Here is a 12,992-nt window from a genome sequence, read left to right on the forward strand (position 1 = left end):
TTCATGTCCTCAAATGTCATCAACATGAATCAATGTCAAATAGATTGAACTGTAAAAATTATTCCAGAAGTAGAAGGGTCTGAACGTCTGAAAATTTAAATTTCCCATTAAATTACTATGTTTCTCTATAGAAATAACCCAGTATTGTATATTTAAATTATGCAAAACAGCAACACCGTCAAATTTAGATTTTCCCTGATAAATGGAGAAATGGATTTTATTCAAAAGTGAGTGTAAGAATATTTACTATCAGGGTAAAAATAAGACCAGCAACTTCACTGCCTGAATCAGAGGACTAGAAATGCCCTTGCCTTAGAAAATTAAGGCTTCCAAATGGGTTTGAAATGTTTTATTTAAAAATCTAAAAATGGTCTGAGTCTCTCAAGTGATGAGCATTTATTTTAATGCATGACAATTAATGTTTTAACAAGATCGCAGGTTAAGAGAAAAGGGTCATCAAGTACTAAGTGTAGGCATGAGAGAGCAGGAAACACTTAGAAGAATGTGCCGTTTTGCTGGCGGACCTCCCCACTTGTCCGGTGCTCCAGCGGCAAACAGAAAATGAGCAAGCAGCATTCGCCCCCGATGCATTTTCTGAGGTCCACTTCTGCACACAGTAAGGCTCCGCTCCCTCCATCCCTTTCTAGCCCACACGCACAAAAGGAACCCTATTTCCATTCTATGCAATGTCCGCTCAGTGCGGCAGACGTGGTGCTTCCTTGCGCTACCATGGCATGGATTCAGCCTCTCGCTTTGGCAAAGCCTTCCCAGGAGGCCACGCACAGCACCCCCTGTGGGCTGGAAGCCACCGAAGGTCTCCATCCCTCATCTGAACACGGGGAGCTACCGACGCACCTCAATCCAAGAACCCAGCCGGGCAGAACCCTAAGAACTTCCCGGGAGGCTTCAGAAGAGCAGAGACGGTGAGATCCGGGATTTGTGGGGCGCTTCTTTCAAATCCCAGAGCCCGGCGAGCTCTTCCCCTGTGCCCGGGGGTACGGGGCTCACGCCACGCCATCGGCAGCTCCAGCTCCCGCCTCCCCCGATACCAAACCCCTAACCCCGGGGACACGGGGAGGCACAGCAGATCCGCCAAATCGCTCCCAGACTCTGGATTAACATCGGGGCAAGGAAAGGGCCCTGAGCCCGCCCGCAGGGCTCAGCTGACCGCGCTTCCCCTTCTCCGCCACCATCACACGCGCCTCCAGACGCCTGGGGGAGAGACGACCACCACGGTGACCGCAACACAGAACAACACACAACCACGTCATGTACTTACCACACCCCCGTGGGGGGCACGGTGTCTGCGCGATTCCACAGGTGAGGAAAAAGAAACCCCAAGAATGAAAATGAGTCTCCACGGCTGGTGCAGCTGGGGAGGGGGGCAGGGGGGCGGCTGGGGTCCCCGCAGCAGATGGCGAGCGAGACCAAGGGGCCGAAGGCATGTGCGTTTCCAGAGCTGGCGGGAGACAGGAGGAGCCAGTGGGGAGTTCTCACTCCCCCGGCACGGCTGTCTTCGCCCCTGATCAGGTGCCGAGTCGCACCCACACCCTCGGCCACACCGCAATGAGGGCAAAGGGTCTCGGCGGTGCCACAGCGGCGAGGGCCCCCCACGCTGCAACCCCACAAATAAATGGGCTCGGGGTCGTGGCCGCATGTCCTCTGGGGACATCCAGCCTGAGATCCCCACCACCTGCTATACGCACAGAGCCGGGAAATCTCACTTAAACTGCCCCTAAAGGACTGAACTGTGGACACAGAGCTCGCCCCTAGGTCGCCGGGACGGCCGTTGTCCTGCATGACCGGTCACTCACTCCATCAACCCTGGCCGGGGAGAAACAATCGTCGACTTCACTGGCCCTCGTGTCTCCAGAGAGACCGAAAATGATGTGAAAATAGACATGACTGTGAAGCGAAACTTAGCACGTGAAGCCACGGAAGGGATCGGAAAGCAGCGTCGGGAAGCGTCGCCTGGCCTCTCCCTGCCCCCGTCTCGGAGCGGCTCTAACGGGAATAAGACAAAGACGGGACAAGGTCCCGTGATGCTGGCTCCAGGACAGATACACCTGATACTGTTTCGGGTCTTAAATACTGGAGTCTCTATCACATATACGTTTTTTTTTTCTTTAATTTTGGGGTCCCCATCGCCAAGAAGTGCCTTGTCTGGGCTGAAGGTGACTTCCCCATGCAGCAGAGCAGACACAGTGTCTGGATCCCCTAGTGCTTCTAAGAGTCCACAAATGTGTTTTAATGTCTTTTAAAATCAAAACAAAAAAACATAAGCTCTTGGGGTCAAAGGGCACACACATGTTGATGCTAACGCAGTTGTAAACTATAATTCTGAGTCCATCTTGAGGGAGGAAAGGGACTTCCACGGCTCCTAAGTCACACGCCACGATCCCTGGGAGCCGATGTGGTGTCCCAGGGGCAGGTGCGCAACCGGAAGAGCTGGACCCTGCACGGTGGAGGACCTCTCGCTTCACCCGCATCCCCCAGCCTCCCGGGGGCAAGCCGGGCTCCCAGCTGGCCCGGGGCTTTGGCCCAGCCCGCTGCTGCTCCCGAGGCTGCCGGCCCCAAACACTGCCCAACCCGAGCCCACGGGAGAGTCCGGCTCTTCTGAAAGAGGGCAGCCAGCAGCTGAGTCTGCATTTGCCTTTGGAACTCAAACTCCAAACAAGTTTTAATAAGGACTTCTCCACAAAATAGCATCTTTTATAGGGCATCAAGAAAAAAAAAACAGTAGAGCATTCATTAAAGAGTGTATAAGCTTACGAGCCACAATCCTTCCCAGTCTTGCTGCTGGCATCATGTGTCTCCCCCGACCAGGGGAAGTAAATGAAATGCGGGAAGGCCTACCGTGCCTGCACCACAAGCTTCCTTCCCTGCCCTGGTCCACTCCCAGCGGACAGGACCACGGACAAAGCCACAGAGGCACACCCCGTGGCTGTTTTCTTCGGAGCTACTTCAGTTTCCAAAATTTGTAGCATAAAACAAACAGCATAGCTTAAAATAAAATGAACTAAAACATTAAAAACACTGTCAATCTCAATGAAATCTGTTTATGCAGCCCAACCCCACCTCCCTTGGTGGAAACAAAACTTCACCATACAACACAAACTACATGAAACATATGAAAATGCCTTTATTAGTAGTACTCAAATGCCTTTAAAACATGCTTTAAATAAATAAAAAAAAAAATTCTCCATATGACACAAACTAAGTGAAATGTAGAAAAATGCCCTTATGGCTACTAAAATGTATTCAAATGCCTTTAAAAATGTTTTTAAAAAATACCTTACAATGCAAACTAAATGGAATGTATGAAAATGCCTTTTCATCGCTTCTCGGCCTTTTGGCTAAGATCAAGTGAAAATGCCTTTTCATAGGGAGATCGTGAGCATGGCATCATCTATGTAATGATAACAGGTCCCTCTTGCTTGTTCCCTGGGAACATCTTATCCTTTCCTTTTCAATGCATTTTCTAGTAATTTTGGAGGGTTTCTAATTGCGAGGCCTATTAAGTACCCATCGCTTTCATGTGTTCTGTGACAGCTCTTTGGTTTCTTAGAGGCTTTTCCATAGAGCAACAGATTATATTTTCATTCTTTTCTATGTGCATTTTTTTCTTTTTTTTTTTTTTTTTTTTTTTTTTTTTTTTTTTTTTTTGTTAATCAGTACTACTTTTCATTTATATGGTAAAGGCCAGTCTCGTGCAAAACACTGCTTTTCTATTAAAAAATACTTTGAAGTCCAACGGACTGAAGGTAGGTCCCATCTCCACTTACTTCCGTGTGACTCGGGTTGAGCACTGAGCTTCCCTAAACCTGTCTCTTCATGTAAAAAGCAACACGGATACCACAAGGCTAGTGGGCACTGGGTACATACAGGTGTACCAAAAACAACAGAAATTATTACCATGAGGGCCATCATGGCCTTTTTTCCTTCAAATCTCAATACTTTCTCACCAAGGCTGGTCTGACCGTTCATTATTGGAATGGTGCCCATTTTGCACTCTAAATCATAATTGATCACCACAAATCATTTTGAAGGGTTGTCACAGGGCAAAAATAAATGAGCTTTTAGCTGTGATAAACATTTGACTAAAGATACATACTTTCATTCATTCATATATAATATATGTATGTGTGTGATATAATAGAAAATGTATTTTTCATTCTTTTCCACATATAGAGTCCTACTCCATTTTATCATGAGGTATGAAAGGAATAAACAAAAATTCTGATTAAATATTTCTATAAAATTGTGGTGAAATAAATCAAAGACCTCAATAAATGGAGAGATACTTCATGCTCATGGACAGGAAGATAGTATGGTCAAGATATAAATTCTTTCCAAATTAGTCTGTAGAGTCAATGCAATCCCAATTAAAACCTCAGCAAGTTATTTTGTAGATATCGACACATGGATTCTAAAGCTTACACGGGGAGACAAAGCACCCAGAACAGCAAACAATATGGAAGAACAAGAAAAAATTTGGAGCACTGACCCTACTGGACTTTGAATTTTGCTATAAAACTACAGTAATCAAGACAGGGATGGTCCTGGCAGAAGAACAGACCAATAGATCAACAGAATAAAACAGACCCACATAAATGCAGTCAAATGACATCTAGCAAAAGGAAGCAGACCTTAGGCCATAATTCTGTCTGCACTTAACAAGTCCCTTATGCAGCTGTAAATAGTGGAAGATACATCTTTCTAAGCAGGTGCAGACTGGTTTTTCTTACACATATCTATAATTTTTTGTGTTTATTTTAAAAATATGGTCTTGACCATATTTACTTATTCTCAGTTCCTATTACACAGGCCAGCATTTTCACTCACATTTTAAGAATATGGATAAAAACATGAAATAAGTGTGTTTTACATAAGAAATGGTTCCCATGGGGCATCAAACTTTAAAGAACTCTCCTTTCTACAACTAGACTCCAAATAATATTCCTAAAGGGACTGCTAGTTTCTACAAGTGGTAGACAAGATCTCCAACTCACTTCCCTACCCATCCCCATAAAAAAACAAAAAACAAAACAGAGAAACAGAAAATATGAGTGCTAAACCCTTAGCAGGGGTAGGTATGTAGACAGGAAGTCTATACCACAAAAGCCAGGGGCAGCTGGGAGGAATGAGAACCAGCCTTGCCCTGTAGACAACAGGTGCCCAGGAGATGCCGAAGCTGAGAACCTCAGCAGTGTGTAGATCTACAGGACAGCGAGTGTGGACAAAGGGAGCCAGAGTAAACCTCAGCTGGGGTACATCACAGCTATCTTGGAAAGAGCAGCTAACTATTCTTAGGCAAAAGCTTTCCCACTTAGAATCACAGTATTCCAAGCAATTAAAATCAGTCAACATCTTTAAAAAAATTCGCCAAAAATGATCAGTCACCAAGAACGAGTGTCCAAGGAAATAAAAAATGGTTTAGATTCTCAGGGACTGTAGACCCTGAAAGTGACAGCCAGAGAATACCAAATAGCTGTATTTGACACATTTAAAGGAATAAAGGACGTACTTTCAAGGATGCTCATACAACAGAAATCGATCAGGTACAAACACATAGAAAATGGAACCTGTAAAGCTGATCAATATAATCATGTCAATAAAAGTTCAACCACTGAAAAAAATAGAGACAGAAAACAGAAAAAAGCAAGGGTTAAAAAGAAAATCAGTGAACTAGAAGATTCAACCAAAGAGTTTATTTACAATGCAACAAAAGAATATACATATTTCTTTATAATATGTAAGAGATAAAAATTATAAAAAGCCTAAGACACAGAGAATAGAATAAGATGAATAAGAAGGTATTAACATGTCTGATTGGAGTTCCCAAGTTGACAAAATGAAGAGACTTGAAGACATAAAATATCTAAAGACAGATCACTTGAGGATGTCTAGTACTAATTAGCACTAATGAAAAACCAACTCCAGCCAGGTAAGCAAAAAGAAATACATACATATATCTATGATGGTAAAAATGCAAAATATTAGAGATAAAAGAAAAAATCCTGAGTGGATAAAGAGAAAGGAAGGACTGCCCACAAAGAAGAACAGTTCGCATGAGAGCAGAAATTTCAACAGTGCAAGGCAGTGAAGACAAATTATTGAAGGAAAAAAACAGTCAACCTTATATCACCAAGAAAACGTGTGCTTTTTTTGGTAATAAGAGCAAAAATGCAAACATTTTTTAAAAATTATTTTTAAAACAGGATCTACCATTGAGAAACCTGCTTTAAAAGAACTTCTAAAAAATTATATAATCCTAAAAGGACTGTATGAATTGGAAGAAGGCGGTGAACAAATATAATGGTAAATACATTGGCACAACCAAACATACACTGTCTATCTGAAATTATAATAATGAATGTCTAACTTCCAGGCTTAAAAAGACAAGTGAAATATGCATTAAGTAAAAACTAAAAACTTCAAGGGTAAAGATAAAATGATAAAATGCTCAATTCCAAGGCAATGAAAATAACTTTAAGCATCTATGAACTCATAAAATGGTCTCAAAATATATAAAGCAAAAATGTACAGACCTAGGGGGAGAAGTAAATTAATTTACCGAGAGCAGATTTCATCATCTCCATCCAGGTATTGATCGGTCAAGCAAACAAAAGTAAAAACAAACAAAATTAAGAAGATGCAAAATATTTGAATGTAATAATTAATAAATGACCTATTGGTAAATAAGGAATTCCACACTCATCCTTAGGAAGAATAATATCTCATGTGCACATGGAATATTTATGAAAACTTGCAAAAAGTGTCAAAGAAGAGGTATCACAGAGACCCATGTTCCATGATCACAATTTTAAATTAGCAGTTTGTAACAAAAACATAAGTTAAAAATAATCACATATTTGTAACACAAAAAGCGTAACTCTAAACTGGGGGTGGGGGGGAGGAATGGAAGAGGAATCTGTACCAGATCTAGAAGGTGGAAATGAAACAAGTCCTCACCGAAAGTCTTCAAAGTCGGACAGGATGATGGGCAGCCACAGAGGGTCAAGCAAGGCTTCAGCTTGTCCTCAATGCCCCACCTCATACTCTCCTGCTCCTCTGCCCAACTTCTAGCCACTGGGGAACAGTGGTCCAGCAGACACGCAGCCGCAGAAGCACAGTGGTAGCAGTTACACAGAAGTATTGGTTTCCCAGAAACATCTCCATCGAGTTCCTCCATCTTGGTCACCTACGGTGACTAGCCAAGTTTGGCTTCACAGATTTCCCTGAAAGAACCCGCTTCTCCATCCAAACTAGTCCTTTACTAAGAATTCTCCGTGATTCTACAGATACTCTCCTTTTGAGAAACAGTTGCTGACTCATTACCAACCTCAAAAGGGACTGAACACTGATCATGGACCATCACCAAGTCTCCCCGCAGTCCAACCTGCTCATGTGTATGGAACTGTCTGGTGACCCCCTAGCCATGAAGTGGACATGCACAGCAGCACCCCACCAGCAGACGGAGGGGGGCTGCATGAGCTAGGGCTCAGGTAGACTCTGACGGCACAAGTAAGCTGTAGGAGCAAACATCACCGGTACGCAAAGGCACTGGTACGGCCACACCACCTGCCCTGTCCCCCTCAAGCTACATCTACATCCTCATGCAGAGCTCCCTATGACCTGCTGCCTGAGGAAATACAAATGCAGGTCTGGGTGATGCCTGGTTCTGCAGAATACACTGAGGGCCACCCAAAAGAAGACAAGGGAAGCACTGTAACTTCAAGCCCCTTAAGTGTGCCACCCTCTGGAGGACCAGCCAGCCAGCCATGGCGGGTCGATTACAACTGATGGATGGCACAGACATTTATTTTCACTTCAACTGAACCTACTTTGGACACGGGTTTGCTTTCCTGTCCGTAATGCTTCCACCCAAAGCACCATCTATGGACTTTCCCCATGAGCTCTCCACTCGCAAGGTATTTCACAGAGCATGGCTTCTGACAGAAACATTCATTTACAGCAAATGATGCATGACGATGAGCTTATGCTCTTGGAATTCACTGACCTAACCCTGCTCCTCCTCGCCCTAAAGCAGCTTCCTTCATGGAAGGAGAGAATGAGCTTCTAAAGACTCAGTGAGGGTACCAGCCTAGGGGCGACACCAGGGAGGCTTGAAGATACCCCCTGGGACAAAAGAGATGCTTGGGAACAGCCACCAAGGCAAGACACGGACTCTGCCACCGCCAGGATCCACACAGGTCTGGGAATCGGGGAGTGGAAGCAGGAGTGGCCGTCCACTCCTGTAAACTCCCATTCTCAATCCTATAATTGTAGGTTGTTCCAGTTTTGAGGGCTTAGTTGCCAAAGGAGGACAGCCTCCACCAGGGAACTCAATAATGTCTCCATTAAATTGGACACAGAGATTGCTATCTGGCCGCTCTAAGCGACTAATGTCACTGAACCAGTGGGTAGAGAAGAGCTTTTAGTACGGCCGGGTGACTGATGGACACTACCGAGACAAACTGGGCTGCTCGAGCACAATGCGGGCAGGGAAGGCCAGAGCATGACAGAATGGACGTTGTAGTGTTTCTCGTCTGCTCCCGTATCCAGTGATAAAAGTTCTCGGACATGTCTCACAAGTACAGTCTATATGCAAAGTACCAGGTGAAGCAACTGTTTACACCCCACCTGCCAAGGAAATGGAATCAGATAAGGTGCTTGCACAGGGCAAAGGGAATACGGAATGGGCAGCAGGAGGACGTTAGAATACGAGCCGCATCCCCGTGATCAGCTGGAGAACATGGCAGGAGCCGTGACTATTTCTTCCTTGGGCTGGTATGAATGTATTTGCATGTGCATGTGTGTGTGTGCATGTGTGTGTGCATATCATGCAATTCTTCTGCTGCTGCTGCTTTTGCTATAACATGAGATGCACGAGTACTGTATGAGTAGCTTCTATACTCAAGTCTGGAAGAAAAGGGATGTTTAAACGACACAGTCCTTAGATGAGAAACGGACATCACTAGAGTGGACAAAGTGGCCCTCTGCATCCTCTTTTAGGGAGATGGCTGGCCTGTTTTCCATTGCACAGAGAAGAGTTGTATCACGTTAGGTGGAAGCGTGATCCTGCTGCTGCCTTCTCTATCCAGAAGTAAAACAGAGTTCACAGCGGTGTACATGGTGCCCAGGACACAAGCAGTCGACTATGTTGGATCATTCTATCGTCACATTGACTAAAGCTACTTCCCAGCATCCCCCTTCCCTGGATGCTCCTAGACAGGCGCTGGCATCGGGGGTGCTCGCCTGAGATGTGGGAGGTGGAAGCAAAGCAGCCCCCAGGAAGGGTAGCCTGCTGGTCACAGATGGCCGGAGATACACGAGGAAGAGCCTGGGGGACCCCAGCCTGCCCTGACTCTCCAGGGATCTGTGTGCAGCCCAGACCTGGGCCCTCACCAGGCACTGGGCTACGGGCTCGCACAGGTGGGTGCCACGCAAGGGTAACCGCTCTCGGGAACCCCCCCACCAGGAGGCCTTCTCGGGTGGACGCAGGCGCTCAGGTCCTCAGCTCTCCTTGCGCGACTCTGCTGGTTCCTAATGCTCCCTGCGGGCGACCAGCTTTCCACTGAAACAAGCAAGCTGGAAGGAAGGAACTCTGCATATCCGCCTTCAGAAGCTACAACAACAAAACAAGCACAAAGGACAGCAACAAAAGCAGCCCAGAGAGAGCAAAGGAAGGTGGGATGGTGGAGAGCTTCGGAAACACCCGCTACTGCCTCCTTCCAGGTTCCTCCTGGGAAGCGCTTTCTGACCTCCTCGGAAGTTCGAAGTAACCATGCTTTGGCCAATGAAACACCAGCAGAATTCCGGGGGTGCCCCCTGGCCGGGCCATGGAAATGCCCGTGTGAGGCCACACCGCACGGCCCTTTCTGTGGCGCAATGATTAACAAAAGTGCTTGCCGTGAGAAGGACGCCTGCAGCCCCAGCTCCCCGGGGCTGAGCAGAAGCTGAGTTGAGCAGAAGCTCCCTCCTGGCCAGGATGTGTGCACAAGAAATAATCCCCTGGTGTGTTGGGCCAAAGTTGGGGTTTGTAAGCCCATCAAAGCCTATAACATCTTCACTGACAACAAAAAAATTAGTGCATGACAAAACCTAATGTGACGGCTTTGACTGCGGCCAGCCGGCGGGAAAGGCAAGGACACTGTCACCAGAGACTGAAAAATGGCAACCAAGTTAGCAAAGGCCCAACACGGGTTTCTCATTTCTCTTGGAAGGCAAGCGATGCCCTAACAGAATTCTAAGTCTAGAGCAGGGCTCAGTGAACTGTCTTCGTAAGGAGCTACGTCATCAGTACTTGAGGCTTAATTTTGGTCGCGCGGTCTCAGTCTCACCATTTAACTCTGTGGCTGGACCAGAGACATGGCCACAGAAAGGTGTTTCCACGGCCTGGAAATGATGGCCAGGCTATACTGAATAAAACGTCATTGGAAAAAAATAGGCAGTGTGTCCGATCTCGTCCCTGGCCAATGTGTGTAGACCGCTACTCCGGACGAGGTCATTGAACAAAATGTGACCAGTGTGTGTTCGCTGCTGTTGGCCGCATGTGTTCACGCAGCACAGCACACACACGAGATCAGAAAAGGAGAAAAACCTCCTCCTGCTTAGAAGGAGGAAAGAAGCGGAAGCAACACAGTCCAGAACCGTACAGCTCTGCGAGGCCGTGAGAGGGAAGTGATTCAGCCTGGGTTCCAGGGTGAGAGAGGATGACAACGCAGCCTTGTGGGGGGACCACGCCCAGTGCTGAACAGCGGACGGACGGAGGGTCTCCGAGTACAGCCCAGTGAAGAGTGCGGTGCCAGGAAATCTCCTCAACTAGACAGAACGCCACATGGAAGAGAGGACCAGAGAGTGTGTCACTCAAACAGGGTCTGGGCAGGTGCCGGCTGAGAAAGGGCAAGGGCGTGGGAGGGAGAGAAATGGGTTGAGAAGGCAGAGGATCAGCAAATCTAGCAAGCGTGTCTTGGGAAGAAGGACGATGGCCGCGGACAGACACCTGGATGCACACGCCTGAAATGACACAGGTGAGAAGCTGATACCCCTGGAGAGATGCTTGTTTCCAGGAGAAATACCGGCCTGCCCTACGACTGCTCTAGGCTTCCAGGAAGTTCTGGGTTCTCTGTCTCTGACAGGCAATGGGCAGAGGCGATTGCTCAGTCCCCAGTGGGGAAGATTCCCAGATGGGTTCAAGGGCATGATCAACAGGGAAGGTTCAGAGGTCAGAGAACACAGCACACAAGGGGACGATTTCCAGGACGAGAGTCTGGGTCTAATGAAGAATCCGTTCTCAGCCCCCGGGGTCAGGGACCCTGGAACGGCCTGTCTGGAGACTCAGTGTCCCCTGTGTCATCTCTCCCCGGCAGATCAGCAAGGACAGGGCACGGCTCTCGGAAAGGGTAAGACAGAACAGACATATGATGGCATTAAGAAAGGTAAAAAAAGAAAGCAACAATGTTATAAATAAAAACCAAAGACAGAATATATGTAAATGAGAACAGTATTATCAATGCATACCATTAAATTTGGCAATTTGGATGAAAAACAAAAATTCCTAGAAGTATCTTATTGAAACTGACTCAAGAAATAGAAATACTGAACAATCCGTTTAATATCAACAATACCGAAATGGAAGTTTTTAACTCTCCTTACAGAGAAAGCAAGAAGCCCAAGTAGTTTCCCAGCAAACTCTATCAACTCTTTCCAATGTGCCCAAAACTCTTAAACTCTTACAGAAAACTGAAAAAGAAGACATGGTTCCTGATTTATTTTATAAGGCTATCAAAACTTTTAAAAAAATGAAACAGTTTGGGGCGCCTGGGTGGCTCAGTGGGTTAAAGCCTCTGCCTTCGGCTCAGGTCATGATCTCAGGGTCCTGGGATCGAGCCCCGCACCGGGCTCTCTGCTCAGCAGGGAGCCTGCTTCCTCCTCTTTCTCTGCCTGCCTCTCTGCCTACTTGTGATCTCTCTCTCTGTCAAATAAATAAATAAAATGTTTTTTAAAAAATGATAGTTTGATGAAGGAATATTCCAAACTCACTTCACAAAAAAATGTATTTGCAAAACCCTTAATTGAAATGTTAGCACATCCCATCCAAAATTTTATGAGATGTCATGAAAATGTGGTTTGCCTCGGGAACGTAAAAATTGTTAAATACTAGAAAATCTATAACTATTATTCATTACATAGAAGGATTAAAAAACAACTTAAAAAGCATATACAATCACTTCAATTTAGTAAATTCAGCACCCAATCACATTTAAACTTTTTGTGTAAAATGTATCAAAAGGAAATCTCAAAGGAGATCTACAAAACCATTATTATCCTAAATAAACTATGAAGAGACTCTCTTTAAAATTAGGAAGAAGGCAAGGATACTCATGATCACCAATTCTGTCAATATAATTTTAGAGTTCTTAGCCCACAAAATAATATAAGAAATAGAAACTTACGGTCTTTGTACTAGGAAAAAGAAAATAAAACTCTCGTTACTTCAGGTGATATGATTATCTACACAGGAAACATGAATGTACATTTCACTTATAAAAAGCATAAGATAGCAAGTTGCAGAATGACATATATAAACTGTAAAACTTCACTAAAACACATAGATGAATAGGGAGATGCTCCATTGTTCATGGGCAGAAAAATTTAACATCATAAAATATCGATTCTAATTAATGAATCAATAGATTCAATATGACACTAACAAAATCCCAGTTGAGTTTTTCCCTTGGAGGTTGACAAATGATGACTATAAAGTTTGTAGAGAAGAAAAAAGGTCAAGAGTAACCAGGAAACATTTGAGGGAGCTGAATGTTACTTGCCCTGCTTAATCTAAAGACGGGTTATAAAGCTTTAGTAATTATAGAGGGGTGTGTGTGTGTGTGTGTGTGTGTACACACGCAATACTCGGGGATAAAAACAAACAAAAATTAACCAATGGAACAAAAGAGAACACATAACAAATCACTCATATATGG

General features: G+C 45.3%; 1 protein-coding gene across 1 annotated transcript in view; it reads right to left on the bottom strand.

Annotated features, from left to right (window-relative positions):
* The window catches only part of LOC123394807, a 119,106-nt gene that overhangs the window by 96,931 nt on the left and 9,183 nt on the right, over nucleotides 1-12,992 (bottom strand). The gene's annotated exons all lie outside the window — the stretch shown is intronic.

This window comes from Mustela putorius, unplaced genomic scaffold (assembly GCF_011764305.1).
Source record: "Mustela putorius furo isolate JIRA1106 unplaced genomic scaffold, ASM1176430v1.1 tig00000107_pilon_pilon_pilon, whole genome shotgun sequence".
NCBI classification, from domain to species: Eukaryota; Metazoa; Chordata; class Mammalia; order Carnivora; family Mustelidae; genus Mustela; species Mustela putorius.